This window comes from Schistocerca gregaria, chromosome 8 (genome assembly GCF_023897955.1).
Source record: "Schistocerca gregaria isolate iqSchGreg1 chromosome 8, iqSchGreg1.2, whole genome shotgun sequence".
Taxonomy (NCBI): domain Eukaryota; kingdom Metazoa; phylum Arthropoda; class Insecta; order Orthoptera; family Acrididae; genus Schistocerca; species Schistocerca gregaria.
Genome location: NC_064927.1, coordinates 161,734,068 through 161,750,900, shown reverse-complemented (window position 1 = coordinate 161,750,900; position 16,833 = coordinate 161,734,068). Strand labels below are relative to the sequence as shown.

The 16,833-nt window shown below is 41.3% G+C and overlaps 1 protein-coding gene and 2 non-coding genes across 3 annotated transcripts in view; 2 read left to right on the top strand and 1 right to left on the bottom strand.

The window, feature by feature from the left end:
* LOC126284908 (phospholipase A2 inhibitor-like) overlaps positions 1–16,833 on the top strand; it is a 172,875-nt gene that overhangs the window by 66,689 nt on the left and 89,353 nt on the right. The window lies entirely within an intron of this gene.
* Positions 672–744, top strand: Trnak-cuu (transfer RNA lysine (anticodon CUU)). Its single transcript has one exon. It is a non-coding gene; the product is annotated as a tRNA-Lys (tRNA).
* On the bottom strand, positions 9,120–9,191 carry Trnah-gug (transfer RNA histidin (anticodon GUG)). The gene has a single exon. It is a non-coding gene; the product is annotated as a tRNA-His (tRNA).

Below are 16,833 nucleotides of genomic sequence, written 5' to 3'. Positions count from 1 at the left end.
CTTATCTACAATATACAGAAACATACATCAGATATCAGTCATTAGAAAACCATACGTATTTATAGCACAATAAGGACATTAAAATAAGGAAGCAGCTCAGGCATTGGAAACTCGCTTCTAAAGTGTCATGACGCTCGAGAATCGCAATTGACAATGGGATTTACGTCCAGAAAAAAAGGAAAATCGTAACGGGAAACAGCGAATGTTATTTTATAACAAGCAAGACCATTGTAAGTACCGATTTCGATCGAGTTGCAACTACGTCCACGAACTGTCACCGATGGCAGCAACCAAGTTTTAGATCCGAAGAGGGCGTAATTCGACCGAATCTTGTAGTTAGTTTCAGTTCATTAAAAAGTGGAACTCCGACCAGCAACTTTACATTTTAATCTTATTTTTTCCTTAGTTTTGTCTCATTCTCGTTCATATTTGAGTTAATGGTAACCAGTTCACAAAATATTTGTTCATTTTTGAAACCATTACTTGAATTGTTTTCGTATGATTAATGTTATAAAATTGTTTCATTAACGAGATGAGAAAGAATGAGGTAATGGTTTGAAAAGGAACATATACCTTGGAAAATAGTATTAACAACGACTAAGACATAAAACAAAAGAAATCTCAAACTGGAGACTGCTAGTAAACAATATCTATTTCCATGCTTCCACATCGCCCGGCTAGCTCAGTCGGTAGAGCATGAGACTCTTAATCTCAGGGTCGTGGGTTCGAGCCCCACGTTGGGCGTAAATTTTAACTTTTTAGTACAACATCCTTATCTAGCAAGTACGCTCTAATTGAAGTTAAAAACCCGCTGAGAGTTTCATCATTATGGTATTTTGAACATTTGCCTGACGAGGCACGCCATCAATATTACAGCGGCTCAAGGCCGTCAGCCGCGCACAGTTGATTCATAGGGGGCAACTATACGGCAGCTGCGAATCACTAAGCATCATCTTGAAAACAGACTGGAATTTGGACATTTTTCCATCGTATAAAGAAATATATTGGTGTTCAAAATTAAAACAACAAATAGCTACTTCCCCGTCCTGTCTCTAATTCACGATACTATCACACAAACTGTCAACACTTGTTCATACATACACCTGTTCGTACAATCGTGTTCTACACGGAAGATGGCATTCCGGTGAACGGGCAACCACGCCAACGATGACGTCAGGGCATCTATCAAATGAGGTAGTGTTTGCCGGGTAGTCCCACATCCACAATCGCTGTGTACACAGCCACAGACGGTGCAGTATGACGCAGAGAAGACATCTACCACACACTGCGGCGGAGGGCCATAGCAAGAATGGAAGCAGGACTGTCGCGAAGTGATGTGGCCGGATAGCTTAATGTGAATCGCTCTGTTGGTTCTCGGATGAGGCGACATTTAATAGAGACCGAAACTGAATCCTGAACCCAGGGCAGGGCCGAACATGTGTGACATCAGAAAGAGAAGACAATTGTTTGGCTGTAAGGGTACGACAGTACCGCCGTAGTACAGCACGGCAGCTACCATCCGACCTCAAACATCCACTGGACATATTGTACAGAGGTAAACAGTGTACAGAAGGCTTCAGCAGAATAACCTGTGTGTACCTCTGACACAGGAGGGAACGTCTGGAGTGATGTCATCATGCTACCTGGACGGTCGAACAGTGGAGCAATGTTCTTTTCACAGATGAGTTCCCGTTTGGTCTGGAGAGTGAGTCTCGGCGCATTCGCTTCTGGAGGGCATTGTCTCCATCCTCGATCCAAGTCATTTTTGTTTAAAGGTGTCTCACCCACTGATATGTATAAAATAGTTTACTTGCTATCGGGAGCATTGCACTAAGCTCTCACCAAGTGCAGTTAGAAATTGGCACCTGGCTCACAGAGAACAGCAAAGCACCGTGTTTCCAAGCAATTCATCATGAGGTAAGATACTTTGATTTCAGGATCAGTTTGCTACGAAAATTTTCAAGGCACAGGGACCGTTTCGTGAATAGCACAATTAGGCAGATCATTAACACACAGGGACCACTTTTATTTAATTAGAGAGATTAATAGTAAAGTTCAGGATTTAGTGAGTTTGCACATTTTTAGAAAGATTATAGCACAGGGCTAAATTCATGTTGTATTCTCGCAAGCAGATATATTTGGTTTCTCTCACACTTGGAAATGCACAGTCACCCAATGCTAAACAACAGCAAAGTTACCATCAACCAACCAACGAAGAAAGCCAGCGAATTCAAAACAAATGAAAATAATTTTTAAAAGAAACTTTCAGTCACTATGTTTATATGCGACATTTTTGCCGGAAGACGAAAACCAAATTTAGGAAAGCGTTTTTTGCTGTCGCGTTTACATGTTAAAGACTGAAGTGATTTTGCCAGCTCAGCTAAATATGGCACCTGGATAACAGCTGTTCTTTTATGATTTAATCGGCACAAACGCTATTTCTCTACGGTTAGACAAGGTGTAAACAGTAAGTGTAATATTTATACATCATCATCATGTTTTCTGCTATATTAGCAGGTCCTTTGCCTCTCCATTTTCTGCGATCCATTACTCCCTTCTTAAGGCTGCTGTATGTTGTGCCGTCCATCACGTCATCCAGTATCTGAAATCTCTCCCTTCCGTGCTTCCTTTTCCCTTCTACATAAAATATTCTAAAACTGTTTTATCAGTCCGTCACTCTCTCTTAATATATGCCCAATTCAATTTCCTTTTCTTCCCTTTTATTACATGTAGTAACTGTATTTTCTTCTCCACTCTTCTAAGTGCCTCTTCGTTTTTTATTCCGTCCATCCAACATATTCTTTCCATCCTCTGCCATGTCCACACCTCAAATGCCTCCAGCCGTTCTGTCTTTTTTCCTCAATGTTTCAGCGCCTTACAGAAGAACACTCCACGCAAGACATTTTATGAGTCTCTTCCTGAGTTCTCTGTCCAGACCGCTGCAGAAAATTCTACTTTTATTATAAAATGCCTCTTTTTCCATTGCTATATTTGTTTTAATTTCTGTGGCGCACTTCCAGTTGGTGTCTATCCTGCTTCCAAGATGCTTAAAATTTTGCACCTGTTCTAATATTTCTCCATTCAGCATAATTTTTATTTCTTTATTTCCTCCTAGTGCCAATACTTTTTCTTTGTGATAACTTTCATTCCGTAATTTTTTCTGTTAGCTTCAATAGTGTCCACCAAATCCTGTAATTCTTTTTCCCCTGTTGCTAGAAGGACCATGTCATCAGCAAACCTCAAACATCCTACTCTTCTTCCGCCAGTTTCTACCCCTTTGTCATCTAATTAGCATTGGTCAATCATATTTTCCAGGCAGAGGTTGAAAAGGATAGGTGATAGCGTCTTTGTCTTACTCCTTTTCCTAGTCCGATCCAATTTGTACTTTCTCCTCTCACTTTAACTGAGGCTGTTTGCTGAAGATATATTGTGTTTACAAGTCTTCTGGTTTTCCAGTCCACTCTCTTTTCCCTCATATAGTCACCAGCTTGTCCCAAACCACATTGTCAAATGCCATTTCTAGATCGATGAAGCACATATATAGGTCTTTTCCTTTTTCAATAAACCTTTCTCCCAAGATTCGTAGGAGCCCTATTGCACATCTGCTGCCCGTATTCCGTCTGAAGCCAAACTGCTCCTCGCCAACATTCTCTTTCATTACTTTTTCAAGTCTCTTATTAATTATTCTTAACATCACTTTCGCTACATGTGAAATGAAGCTGATTGTCCTGTGCTTGCCTTTACAAAAAGCCACTCCGTCCATATTCGCCGAAGATTTGTAAAAACAAGACGAATTGTATAAAAAAAACACCTGACAGCCAAAGGACGTTTCAAAACTGGTTGCGTTTACATGGGAGGGAAAATCGATTGCGGAATTGTACCAGTGGCGGATGTCCAGGATTTTGAAGTGTTTACATGACCGCCCAGAAGCGGTATTGCGAAATCGGTTTACGAAATCCGGTTTTGGGAGCCCCATGTAAACGGGATGAGTGCAATAGACTGACTCTACCCTCAGAAGACGGACCTAATTGTTTTTTAGTTGCGAGCGGAACTGTATCGAGCGCTTTCTGGAAGTAAAAACTGGTATCTACTGCCTTCTGTGTCTTGGGAATAAACAGAGCCAGCTGGGTTTCTGAGTTTTACGCGATCATTGTTTACGGCTTCCATGTTGATTCCTACAGAGATCTTTTAGTCCCCGAAAAGGCCAGAAAACGCGAACATAAAGCGTGTTCGATAATTTTAGAGCAAAATGACGATACCGATACAGTTCTATAGTTGTGAGAGTCCATTCGACGACCTTCTATGAAAACAATGACCTGCGCATGTTTCTATCTTTTGTAACGCTTCATTTATCTAGCGACCTGCGTTAGTATGCTGTTAAAAGAACTGCAATTTCTATCGCTTCTAACAAGACTGTATTCGACGTTACGAAATTGCAAGTACACAGACTTAAGTATTATCTGAATCAGTTACGTGCTGGGCAACTGGACTTCCTGACATTAGTTTCATGCCTGTAACATTTGTGCGCACATTACTCGTTCTGGTTATGTTCGCCTTTATAATACACTCGTTCGTTTATTCCAGTTGGGTATTTGTCACATACTTGCGAGAGATTGTTTTGTTGTTGCAAAAATGAAAGATGCAAGTGCTAAATGCATCATTTGAAAATGCCCACAAGGTCTAAAGTAACAGACACGAAACAGTGGACTTATCTAACTAAGAATAGAGCCACCAGCGATGACATGGTTTTCTTCTTTGCATCGGTCAAAGTAATTGGAGAAACAGAGCCTTCAAAGTCTACCCACTGTCGTAGTTTCCGATTTCTGATACTGTCACGTCTTATTGGTTTCTCCACGTTTGGAGAGCGCCACTGCTCCACATCCATGTACAAAATTAATGAATAGCCGCTGCAAATGCTAAAAGTTCTTTATTTTATTCCACAACTGTTTTCGACTTTATATTGTTATTACATTTTCAAGTGGATCTGAAAATTATGCTGTGGTGGAGCAAAGTCAGATACTGTTAATACTATACTGGTGTCCAGAATTAAAGCAACAAACGAAAATTTTGCAAGGTTGTGTTTATTTTGCCACAAAATAGCACAACGGGTGATGGTAAAGTAGAAACAATGTCAAGAATACAGAACGTAAACAACTGCAGCATTCATAACGATAGGCAGAAATATTCTTCGTTTTTTTCAAACTTACTGATTAACACACACACATTCCGACGATTGGTTAATGTGCTCGGTATGAGGTGTTACACCTTTGGTAGCAATACAATTTTGTGAATGATCGCATGGAGAGGCAATAACGCCCATGTTTTCCCGGAGAGCTACTCGCAAGTCTTGGATACGGTTGGTCGATGCTAATGTGATGCAACTTGTTTGCCTAGTGAATCCCAGACATGTTCTGGGGATTCAAACCGGGAGAGCGAGCAGGCAACGCCATGCGTGCGGTACCTTCCATTTCCAAGAAAAAATAAACTACCCGTCCTCTATGAAGTCGAGCATATCGTCCATGAACAGGGAGTCTTGGTCACAGAAGCTAACAGCAACCGCACGTGAGGTCCCAAGATCTCATCACGATACCTGACAGCAGGTAAACCTTGCTGATTCACTCATACAATTCAATGAAGAAGTGTTTAGAGTGGTCGACGTAATCCCTGCTCACACCGTGAGCAGACTGTTGGTAAATTATCTGATATGTTATTACTTGTATGAAATTCATATTACAGCGCTCATTAACATTGATAAAGGGATATATTTATGTCAAACTCTTACTCCCACAAGTGTTAGACATGTAATTAATAAACACGAAAAGTATCTTACAGTGAAAATTACTCAGTCTTCAACGAAAAATCTGAAGGTCCCTGATATGGATGTCGCAGTCAACAATGGCGCTACTTCAAATATTACCTTCACTCCTCTTCATATGCTTTTCTAGTGTCATTACATACCACTTCATTCTAAATCACTAATGGAATCTTTCTCCTCTGTTTCACAATATTCAAACAACTCATTTACTTGAACACAGATGCCCGTAACATTACCACGAATATGCTCCGCGTCTGTCTCATTACTCCCCTAGGGATAGAACGGCCGCGTTCCTCGCTGCCAAGCAGTGATGACAAACCAAGCGTTTCTTCCAGCAACACAGCCATTCTGACCAAAGATTGCACGCAAATAATTAGCAATTCAAAACTGTCGCTTAGCGTTTGAGGCATCCGAAGTATGTACAAATTCCATAAATGCAAATCACAAACTCCCAATAGACCTGTTTCAGCACGTACAGAATATGAGACAATCTCTGTAACTGAATTGGAGCGTTCCTTTAACTTCAGGCGAACCATAACGAAATATTTTCTTTTTTTTTTCTTACGTCAGGATACAACAGGAGGTTTTCCGTGTCCTGTTTTGAGCATCTCTCTTCACCTGTTTGGCCTCTTTCTAATATCGATCATTATTCCAATTCTTTTCCTACCTCCTCTGCTCATTCCTTCCACTTTTCTCTAATTTTTAGTTGCAAACATTTCTACACAGTATTCGGCCCAACTAGGATTTTTTCCTCTTTGCGAGCACTTTGCGACTCTTCTTTCTTTCCCCGTTTCCTTTACTGCTCTTTCATTCTTAAGCCTGGCAGTTCACTTCATCTTAACTATTTTTCTAATTATCTTCCTGTTTGCTTTATAACTGCCTATGATTCACTTATGTGTAACATAACACTCCATCCCTAAAATTTAGCAAACCTTTTCCTCAGTTGCACAGGAATTCTTCCAGATGTTAACAACTGAATCTTTTTCAAATGCTCTTCTTCCCACAGGTATTCTCCTCCTCCTGTACAACTTCCGTTTGATATCATTAAATTTCCCAAGTACAGAAGAGACTTCACTTGCTTTATCTTTTTCCCATGTAAGAATATGTTAGCTGGAGCTTGCTTCCTGCTTATTCTCATCACTTTTGCCTCTCCCATACTCCTCACACCTCACTGAAACACTCTTCAACCACTGCTGTAGTTTCTCTTCTGATTCCGCTAACACTGCTCGATAATCCGCGTGTTTTATAATCTTTAGCTTTTCCCCTTCAATTACAAAGCCTCTTGCGTCCTCTATTCATATACGATGAACAGCTTCTATGACAGTGAGCATCTTTGGCTTACAGATCTTCAAGTACATCCTTCTTACAATTCCTCATTCCCTACAGCTACTTTTTGCTGCTCTTCTGCTTTATCAAGGAAGTGTTATAGGGTTAGTGGTTCTGCGTCAAGAGCAAAACAAGACTAATAATATAATTACCACGTTTGGCTACAAGTGTAGCACGTGATGTACAGGTATAACAGAAGGCCTTTTCCGGGTTTTATTTCAGATTCCCTTTCCGACCAGATGAATTTTATTTTTTCAGAATGGGATATTTTCCGCTCGCCACAACAGGTTGTTCCTTGGCTCACTTTGTGTTTATTTGTCTATCCAAGTGTCGTCAATTTTCTGACCAAAAAACTTTTATGTCCGGTACATCAAGTTCTGTTATTCATACTTCCTTCAGATCAATTTTTCACTGTACTGTACCGTTTTATTGTTTCAATATTAACAAGCTTTCGTAATTGTGAAATAGTGCAGGATGTAAAAATTCTGAGAAAAATAGAATTGATGTACATTGTGTACATGAACCAAGTGGGAACAATGAGATTGGAAGATCATGAGGGAAGTTATCGGACTGAAAACGGATGCAGTCTTATCTTTACTGTTCAGTCTACACACCGAAGCAGCAATGACGGAAATAAAAAGCTAGGTTAAAGAGTGGGATTAAAATTCAGAGTGGCTGGATATCAATGATAAGATTTGCTGACGATATTGCAGGAGCTGTTGAAGGGAATGAACTGCCTACTGAGTGCAGAATATAACTGAATGCAAACCGGAAAAAGATAAGAGCAGTGAGAAGCAGCAGAATTGAAAACAGCGAGAAACTTAACATGAAAATTGGTGGTCACGAAGTAAAAAACAAAAAAAAAAAAACAAAATTCTGTTGCCTTGGAAGTAAAATAGCCAACGACGGGCGAGGCAAGGACGACCAAGAAGGTATTACTGGCCAAAGTAGGCTTTAATTTGAGAAAAAAAATTCTCAGAATGTAGGTTTGGAGCACAGCGTTGCAACGTAGTGAATCATGGACAGTGGGGAAAATCGTAACGGAAGAGAATCAAAGCATTTGAGAAATGGTATTACAGAAGAATGTTTAAAATCAGGTGGAGTGATAAGATAAGTGGTTTTCTGCAAAATCCGCGAGAAAAGGCATATACATGGAAAAAACCGACAAGAAAAATATGCAAGATGAGAGGACATGTAAGGCATCAGGAAATCCCTTGTCACCAGGGGAACTGTAGGGGTTAAGAATTGTACTGGAAGACAGAGATAGGAATACATCCAGCAAGTAATGCAAGCAATGGGAACGTAGAGTGCAAGTGCTGCACTGGAGAAGAGTGGGAGCGGGGAGGGGAGGGGGGGGGGGAGGGGAGCGGAAGCATTTCGATTTCGGATTATTTCATTGTCATTGTCGCTCTCTCTCTCTCTCTCTCTCTCTCTCTCTCTCTCTCTATCTCTCTCTCTAAATGTAAAATCTTAAGCCCCATAAAACCACACAGAATTGATAACTGTGTGGTAGTGTCTCAGTTCGTGTTTTGAGATGCATTTTATTGATGTATCTATTTTTTGTTAATCTGAAATCGGTTTCCATTTAGTGGGAACGAATCTCGTAATAAATTTTTTCCAGCACATATTCATGAATTGTTTCGTCTAAATATATGAACTGAGAAAATCTCTCGATTATCCCTTACATGGGTTTTAAAATTTTGGCTGCCTGATTGTTGCCCAGTATGAAATTTGGAGCCCTTTCTTGTAATTCATTGAGAATTTCCATTTGGTTTTGTGCGGCTGTATTGTTTTGACAGACCAATTTATATGTTCATACACTTGCAAAACGACAGTTTACTTAGATAACTGCGATCTTTTTACCATTATCATGCCAGTAAATTATCACACTGGCCAGTTATGTTAGTTTTATTTATAGAAATCTATTGTCATCAAAAGCACTTGCATAGATATGCGATAAAAATGAGAGCGCTAGTTTTGCCGTGACCAGGATTCGAACCTGGGTTATTGCGGCCACAACGCAATGTCCTAACCACTAGACGATCACGGCTGCTGCTGCTCCTCGTAAACATTCCCCTCATCTTCTGGTCTCCATCGCCCCCTGCAGCAAGGGGCAAAAAATCGCCCGCTGCGCTCCGGTTAATGCATCAACACAGTGGGTCAATTCGCAGAGCTACTGGGGGAAGAAGCGGACCGCCGCAACCACCATACGATTCTACAACTACACCTCGATCCTGTCATCCAACTGCTGCTCTTGTATTACTTGTTGTCACTGTAGCTCCACATATACTACGTTCATACGCGATGCAGCTTGCAGAAAACGAAGTTCGAAACGGATTTCCGCTGTCATCTTTACGCGAATGGATTTTGATATTCGTTTCAAATAAATGTACAGACGGATAACTTACTATCCATCAGTGTGATCAGCGATATCTTCGTTGTAATAATTCATAAAGAGAGCGTTCGATTTCCATACACTTGTCGAAGGAGGTAGAAGAAAGAGATTGTTCAAGAACAGATGTTTAAAAATGTTATCTGCGCCAATTTATGCTTGTGAGACAGTTTTATTACATCTGTCTAGAACGTCTGGTTTGTCAGAAGTTCGAAGTATCGCTGAGGAAAAACTAGCGTATACCAACATTTGAAAGGTTCTGAATAGCTAGAAAACTTACGAATAAGTAAAGACGCATTCCTATTCCCATATACCGATTTTCGATTATTCTGTCGCCAGGCACCGATTGTGTGTGAGAATCCAGCCACTAAAAGAAAGAATGAAATTAGCCAGCTGTATAGTTGGAGATGAAACAAATAAGTTTTACCAATTCAGCAAATATATCAGCATTTATGTTGTCGTTACCTCTCCTATGGCGACGGAGGGGGACACGTACTACACCTGGGAACATTGTCGAACATAGTCGTTTTGGTGGGTCAGGTGTTTTGATAGATACGAAGTGTTTACAAGTACATGAGTGTCAAAGATGCTGTGATATATCGTAACATTATGAAGATGTCCCGTGTCTGGAAACGGATCATATATTCACTTATGAAACTGAAACTCATTTTACACTAGTACAGAGACATTGATTTTGTGAATTTTAGAGCGAATACTGTTACATTATAAGGAAGTTCCATGTCAAAGATTTTTTTTAAAATATGTATGGACAAGGCAGTACATTATTGTTTTACATTTAGCATCATGAAAATTGTAGGAAAATATAAATTTGCTATTTGATCTGCAGATAGGTATAGGAATATTATTTGCTTTGGTGGGTGGAAATTAATTTTTGGAAATTTTTCCACCCTCCAAAGCAAATAATATTCCTACCCCTATCTGCAGATCAAGTAGCAAATTTATACGTTACTACAATTTTCATGATGCTAAATGTAAAAAAATAATGTACTGTCTTACCCATGCATATTAAAAAATCTGACTTTGAACATCTTTATAATGTATCAGCATTCGCTCTAAAATTCACAAAATCAGTGTCTCTTTGTACTAGTGTAAAATGCATTCCAGTTACGTAAGTGAATATATGGTCCTTTTCCATACATGGGACATCATCATAATGTTACGATATATCATAGCATCTTTGACGCTCATGTACTTTTAAACACTTTGTATCGATCAAAACATGTGATACATGTTAGAAATGTATTCTGTGACAAATCTAAAGGGCTCAATGATAAAAATGTATGTGTACAACGATAAGAATGTGGTGAAAACTATGAACATCGTTCGTTGGACGAAAAGTATGAAAACAAATACTCCAGACCGACATTTCACGTAAGTCACATCCCAGTGCAAATCTGTACGCAACCATATGCGTGGAGTGCTTATAATTATGTATTATTCATATTTTAGGACAAGTAATCAACAAAAAACGCACCACATGTTCTAATGAAAGCATGAAAGGCGTCTGACGATGGATTGTAATGATTCGAGACCGGTAATGGTACCTTTTGAATAAAGGAACTTACAATAAATTTGTGACTGGTTGCTGTCATCACCACCAACAGTTATTTGCCATTTTTGGGAAGCATGATTGTTCGGAACGACAGATTCTCATTTGGCGACACGTTGATAGCACATAATTGAAATATCAATAAAATCCCATCGCTCATCGACAACTGGGCAGAACAATCTCCAGCACACGCCTGAATAAAGGACTGTAACGCAGATACGAAACAACTACTGACCACGCGAGATCGAGAGCAAAATTCAATAACTGTTTGTTTAGAAAAAGCTCAGAGAGCAATCTATAAATGTTTTAATCGTTTCTTAGTACTTTAGTCTACGGCCTCTATGATAGAGTGTTGTAACGTCATTTTTCCTCTAATTAGGCTGCATATCTACACGCCTTCAACTATCGCCTGTTCTCTACCTCTACGACCATCACAGGTCTAATTACAGCCAAAATGACGTCACTTAATTACCGTTTTAACTATACTGTAATTTGATTGATACCAACGACTTAACATTAACAAGTATATGTATCTACAGCAATTAGAAAATGTTCAAATGTGAGTGAAATCTTATGGGACTTAACTGCTAAGGTCATCAGTGTCTAAGCTTACACACTACTTAACCTAAATTATTGTAAGGACAAACACACACACACACACACACACACACACACACACACACACACACACACACACTCACACACACACACACGCACACACACACACATACACACACACACACATACACACACACACACGTCCGAGGGAGGACTCGAACCTCCGCCGGGACCATCCGCACAGCGCATGACTCCAGCGCCTAAGACCGCTCGGCTAATCCCGCGCGGCAGCAATTAGAGAATTAATAATAATAGTTGCATGCGTTCTGAGTGGTTGTACGGATTTCGCTTCTAATGCTAAATAAATAAATCTTGAGTCATAGCGCTTCGCATTTTTCCGCCATGCTTAACAATCTAACTTATAGTTGGTAATGTTGATTAGTCGAATCTGATTTCGAATACTTTGTTTCTGAGAGGGAACGAAATGAAATCACGTATGATGTTGTCTAGTTGTGTCTGGTACCCGAAGGATTTGTGCCAAGCGATCGTGTGAGACCCTACTCGCTTTATTTGTTCATGAGAACCAGAAGGCTCCCAGGTAGATGCCATTTTCCTTGACATCCGGAAGGCGTTCGATACAGTTCCGCACTGTCGCCTGATAAAGTAAGTGCCTACGGAATATCAGACCAGCTGTGTGGCTGGATTGAAGAGGTTTTAGCAAACAGGAAACAGCATGTTGTTCTCAATGGAGAGACGTCTACAAACGTTAAAGTAACCTCTGGCGTGCCGCAGGGGATTGTTGTGGAACCATTGCTTTTCACAATATATAGAAATGACCTAGTAGATACTGTCGGAAGTTCCATGCGGCTTTTCGCGGATGATGCTGTAGTATACAGAGAAGTTGCAGCATTAGAAAATTGTAGCGAAATGCAGGAAGATCTGCAGCGGATAGGCACTTGGTGCAGGGAATGGCAACTGACCCTTAACATAGCCAAATGTAATGTATTGGGAATATATAGAAATAGGAATCCTTTATTTATGATTATATGATAGGAGTTACTTCTGTAAAATATCTGGGAGTATGAGTACGGAACGATTTGAAGTGGAATGATCATATAAAATTAATTGTTGGTAACGCGGGTGCCAGGTTGAGATTCATTGGGAGAGTCTTTAGAAAATGTAGTCCATCAACAAAGGAGGTGGCTTACAAAACACTCGTTCGACCTATATTTGAGTATTACTCATCAGTGTGGGATCCGTACCAGGTCGGGTTGACGGAGGAGATAGAGAAGATCCAAAGAAGAGCGGCGCGTTTCGTCACAGGGTTATTTGGTAAGCGTGATAGCGTTACGGAGATGTTTAGCAAACTCAAGTGGCAGACTCTTCAGGAGAGGCGCTATGCATCGCGGTGTAGCTTGCTGTCCAGGTTTCGAGAGGGTGCGTTTCTGGATGAGGTATCGAATATATTGCTTCCCCCTACTTATAAATCCCGAGGAGATAGCGAATGTAAAATTAGAGAGATTCGAGCGCGCACGCAGGCTCTCCGGCAGTCGTTCTTCCCGCGAACCATACGCGATTGGAATAGGAAAGGGAGGTAATGACAGTGGCACGTAAAGTGCCCTCCGCCACACTCCGTTGGGTGGCTTGTGAAGTATAAATGTAGGTGTAGAAGTAGCACACCCGACTAGTTACCGCTTGTTGTACACTTTGAATAAGGCGGATGTGTTTGCTGCCGTATAATTAAAAGGCTATTCATGTAATCTATTGAGTAAATTGCGCCGCTGAGTCGTCACCACCGACACAGTAGATTATACGCCCTCCAGTCACATCAATGTAACCAAGGGGCAATAACCACTCTCAGACAGCAGGACTAGCAGTGGAGGGCATATAAAGCGCGTTCGGGGGACTCGGTAAACAGAGCAGTCATTGTCGTAACATGCGAAAATGGAGCGAGTAATCCGACGTCCAGAAGATAATCACCATTGGCTTCGCGCCAAGGGTGGAAGCACTTCCAAAACGGCTAAGTTTTGTAAAATGTTCGAGTACCGCCGTGGTTAAAGTACGCCGTGCATGGGAAAATGGCGCTATCCGAAACTGGCATCGAGGCAACTGTCGCGCACCACCGGTCATATGTGACAAGTGGTGAATGACGGCAGCGGAAATGTGTACGTGCGAATAAACTTGCAACTGTTGAGCAACTGACCGCCCAGATGAATCAAGTGGCTACCAACAGCCTTCTCGACGGTCGTTCAGCGAAAGTTGCTGCAAATGAGCCTTCACAACAGGCTCCTGGGCCATCCACGCACCCATTCCGACGGCTGTTCATCAGCTATGAAAGCTGGAATTTGCACGCCATTACCGCAACTGGACGTCCACTGAATGGCCACAGATGACCATTTCAGATGAATCACGTTGCCCGGTGGAACAGACAGCTTTGGCGCGTTGGGCGTTAAACGTCTGAAAGCAAATCATCATCATCATCATCATCATTTAAGACTGATTATGCCTTTCAGCGTTCAGGCTGGAGCGTAGTCCCCCTCATAAAATTCCTCCATGATCCCCTATTCAGTGCTAACATTGGTGCCTCTTCTGAAAGCACACATACTGCAAAAATCGTCAGAAGGGTCCAGGCCAGAGGATGAAGCATTTCGGTCTGGGGAATGTTTTCAAGGCATTTCCTAGGTGATCTCGTCATTCTGGAAGGCACAGTAGATCAACAACTACACATCTATCCTTGAGGGACCATGTCCACACCTACATGCGTTTGTTTTAAGTCAGCACGGTGTCATATATCAGCAGGACAATGCAAATGGTTCAAATGGCTCTGAGCACTGTGTGGCTCACCATCTGAGGTCATAGAACTAGTTAAACCTAGCTAACCTAAGGACATCACACACATCCATGCCCGAGGCAGGATTCGAACCTGCGACCGTAGCAGTCTCGCTGTTCCGGACTGAAGCGTCTAGAACCGCTCTTCCACCGCGGCCGGCCAGGACAATGCACTATGTCACAGTATAGGGCGTGGCTGGAGGAGCACAACCAGGATTAGTTTATCATACTCCCATGCCCGCATAACTTCCTGGGTTTAAAATTAATGGAGTATCTGTGGGACCACCGCGGCCGGCCAGGACAATGCACTATGTCACAGTATAGGGCGTGGCTGGAGGAGCACAACCAGGATTAGTTTATCATACTCCCATGCCCGCATAACTTCCTGGGTTTAAAATTAATGGAGAATCTGTGGGACCACCTCGATCGGGATGTTCGCACCATGGATCCTCCACCAATAATCCTAGCGCAGCTGGTCACAGCACTGGAGTCAGTGTGGCTCCATGACCTCTGTGGGTACCTTCCAGAACCTCACTGACTCCCTCCCAGCACGTCTCGCAGCGGTCCGCGCTCAGAAGGTGGTTATTGAGGCTTTTGACAGGTGGCCACGTTATGTGACTGGACAGTGTTTTTCCAAGGAATGTATGGGCTGTAGGTTCCTTAAACCGTATTTGTAGTGTTTTGTGAAGTCCTGTAGCCTTCTTGTCACTCGGCCACTGTTGCTGTTCAGTCTAAAAAAAGCTTTGACACAGCTCACGCTAGTATGTCTTGTGCAAGCCCCTTCAGATCTGAATAACGACTGCAGCCTATTATCCGTCTTAACCAGCTTACCGTATTCCACCTTTTGCTCCTCCTACATTTTTTACCCCTCCGTACTTATTTCCATTACCAAACTGAAGATTCATTGATCGCACACGAAGTATCTTATCAACCGATCCCTTTTAATCAATTTGTGCCATACATTTTTTCCCCTACTCCATTCAATACCTCCTCATTAATTATTCGATCGAAATATCTACTCTGTAACGTTCTTCTGTAGCACCGCATGTCAAAAGCTTCTATTCTCCTCTTGTATGCACCGCTTATCGTTCACGTTTAGTTTCCACACAGCGCTATCCTCCATACAAATACCTTCAGATAATTTTTTCATCTGGGTATCATGGCCACATATTTGAACATAAACATTTTAGAATTTTCCATCTCGGTTGTTGTTCAAAAGTATTCGCTTTGTTAAAGCTCGCGCGATTGGCCAGTTTCGGACTTAGGCCATTTTTCAATTGTAGCAGATGTCAGTATATTATAACGGACAAGTATCAAAATTAAAACCAGAATGTGTACTGAGTACACTAACAGCTACTGTGATAGTCATTTTCGGAACTAATGCCACGTGACGTTAGTGTCGAAGATATTACTGTACTCATAAATAATCTGATTTTAATTTTGACGCTTCTGTGCTCTCTTTTAGATCTGCTGGTCCACCTTTTAATAATCCGATAATAATACTGACACCGACTACACTTGAAAATGGCCCGAACTCCGAAACTGGCCAATTTGTTAGCAACCACCGAGCTGGAAACCTTTAAAATGTCTTTAGGTAAAAGGAAAGACTTCCAAATATTTAAATTTCTATCAGATATTATTTTTTTTTTCAGAAACGAATTTCTTCCTGTTGACAGTGTGACTATGATATTCTCCTTACTTCGGCGATCGTTAGTTACTTTGATGCCCGAAAAGCAGTAATCATCAACTACTCTCGAATCTCATTTCCTAATCTAATTCTGCCAACATCGCATAGTTTCACTGGACTGCATTCAATTTCCATTGTTTTACTTCTGTTGATGTTCATGCTCAAATGGTTCTGAGCACTATGGGACTTAACATCTGAGGTCATCAGTCCCCAAGAACTTAGAACTACTTAAACCTAACTAACCTAATGACATCACACACATCCATGCCCGAGGCAGGATTCGAAACTGCGACCGTAGTGGTCGGGCGGTTCCAGACTGAAGTGCCTAGAACCGCTCGGCCACACTGAGCGGCGAAGTTCATGTAACAGCCTCTTTTCGAGACGTTATACAATCTGTTCAAATGCTGTCTCACGTCTTTCGTAGTCTGATACAATTACAGTGTCATTAGCAAACCTATTAGATTTTATTTTTCTCTCTGAATCCCCTTTCCAAATTTATTCTTGATTCCCTTTCATGCTCTTTGATCTGCAGTTACTGTTTGCACAAGTTTAGATAACTTTTTGCTCCTTGTATTTTACTCCATCTTCAGAATATAAAAGACGGTATTCTATTCAATATTGTCGGAAGTCTTTAAAAATCACACCACGAGGACACA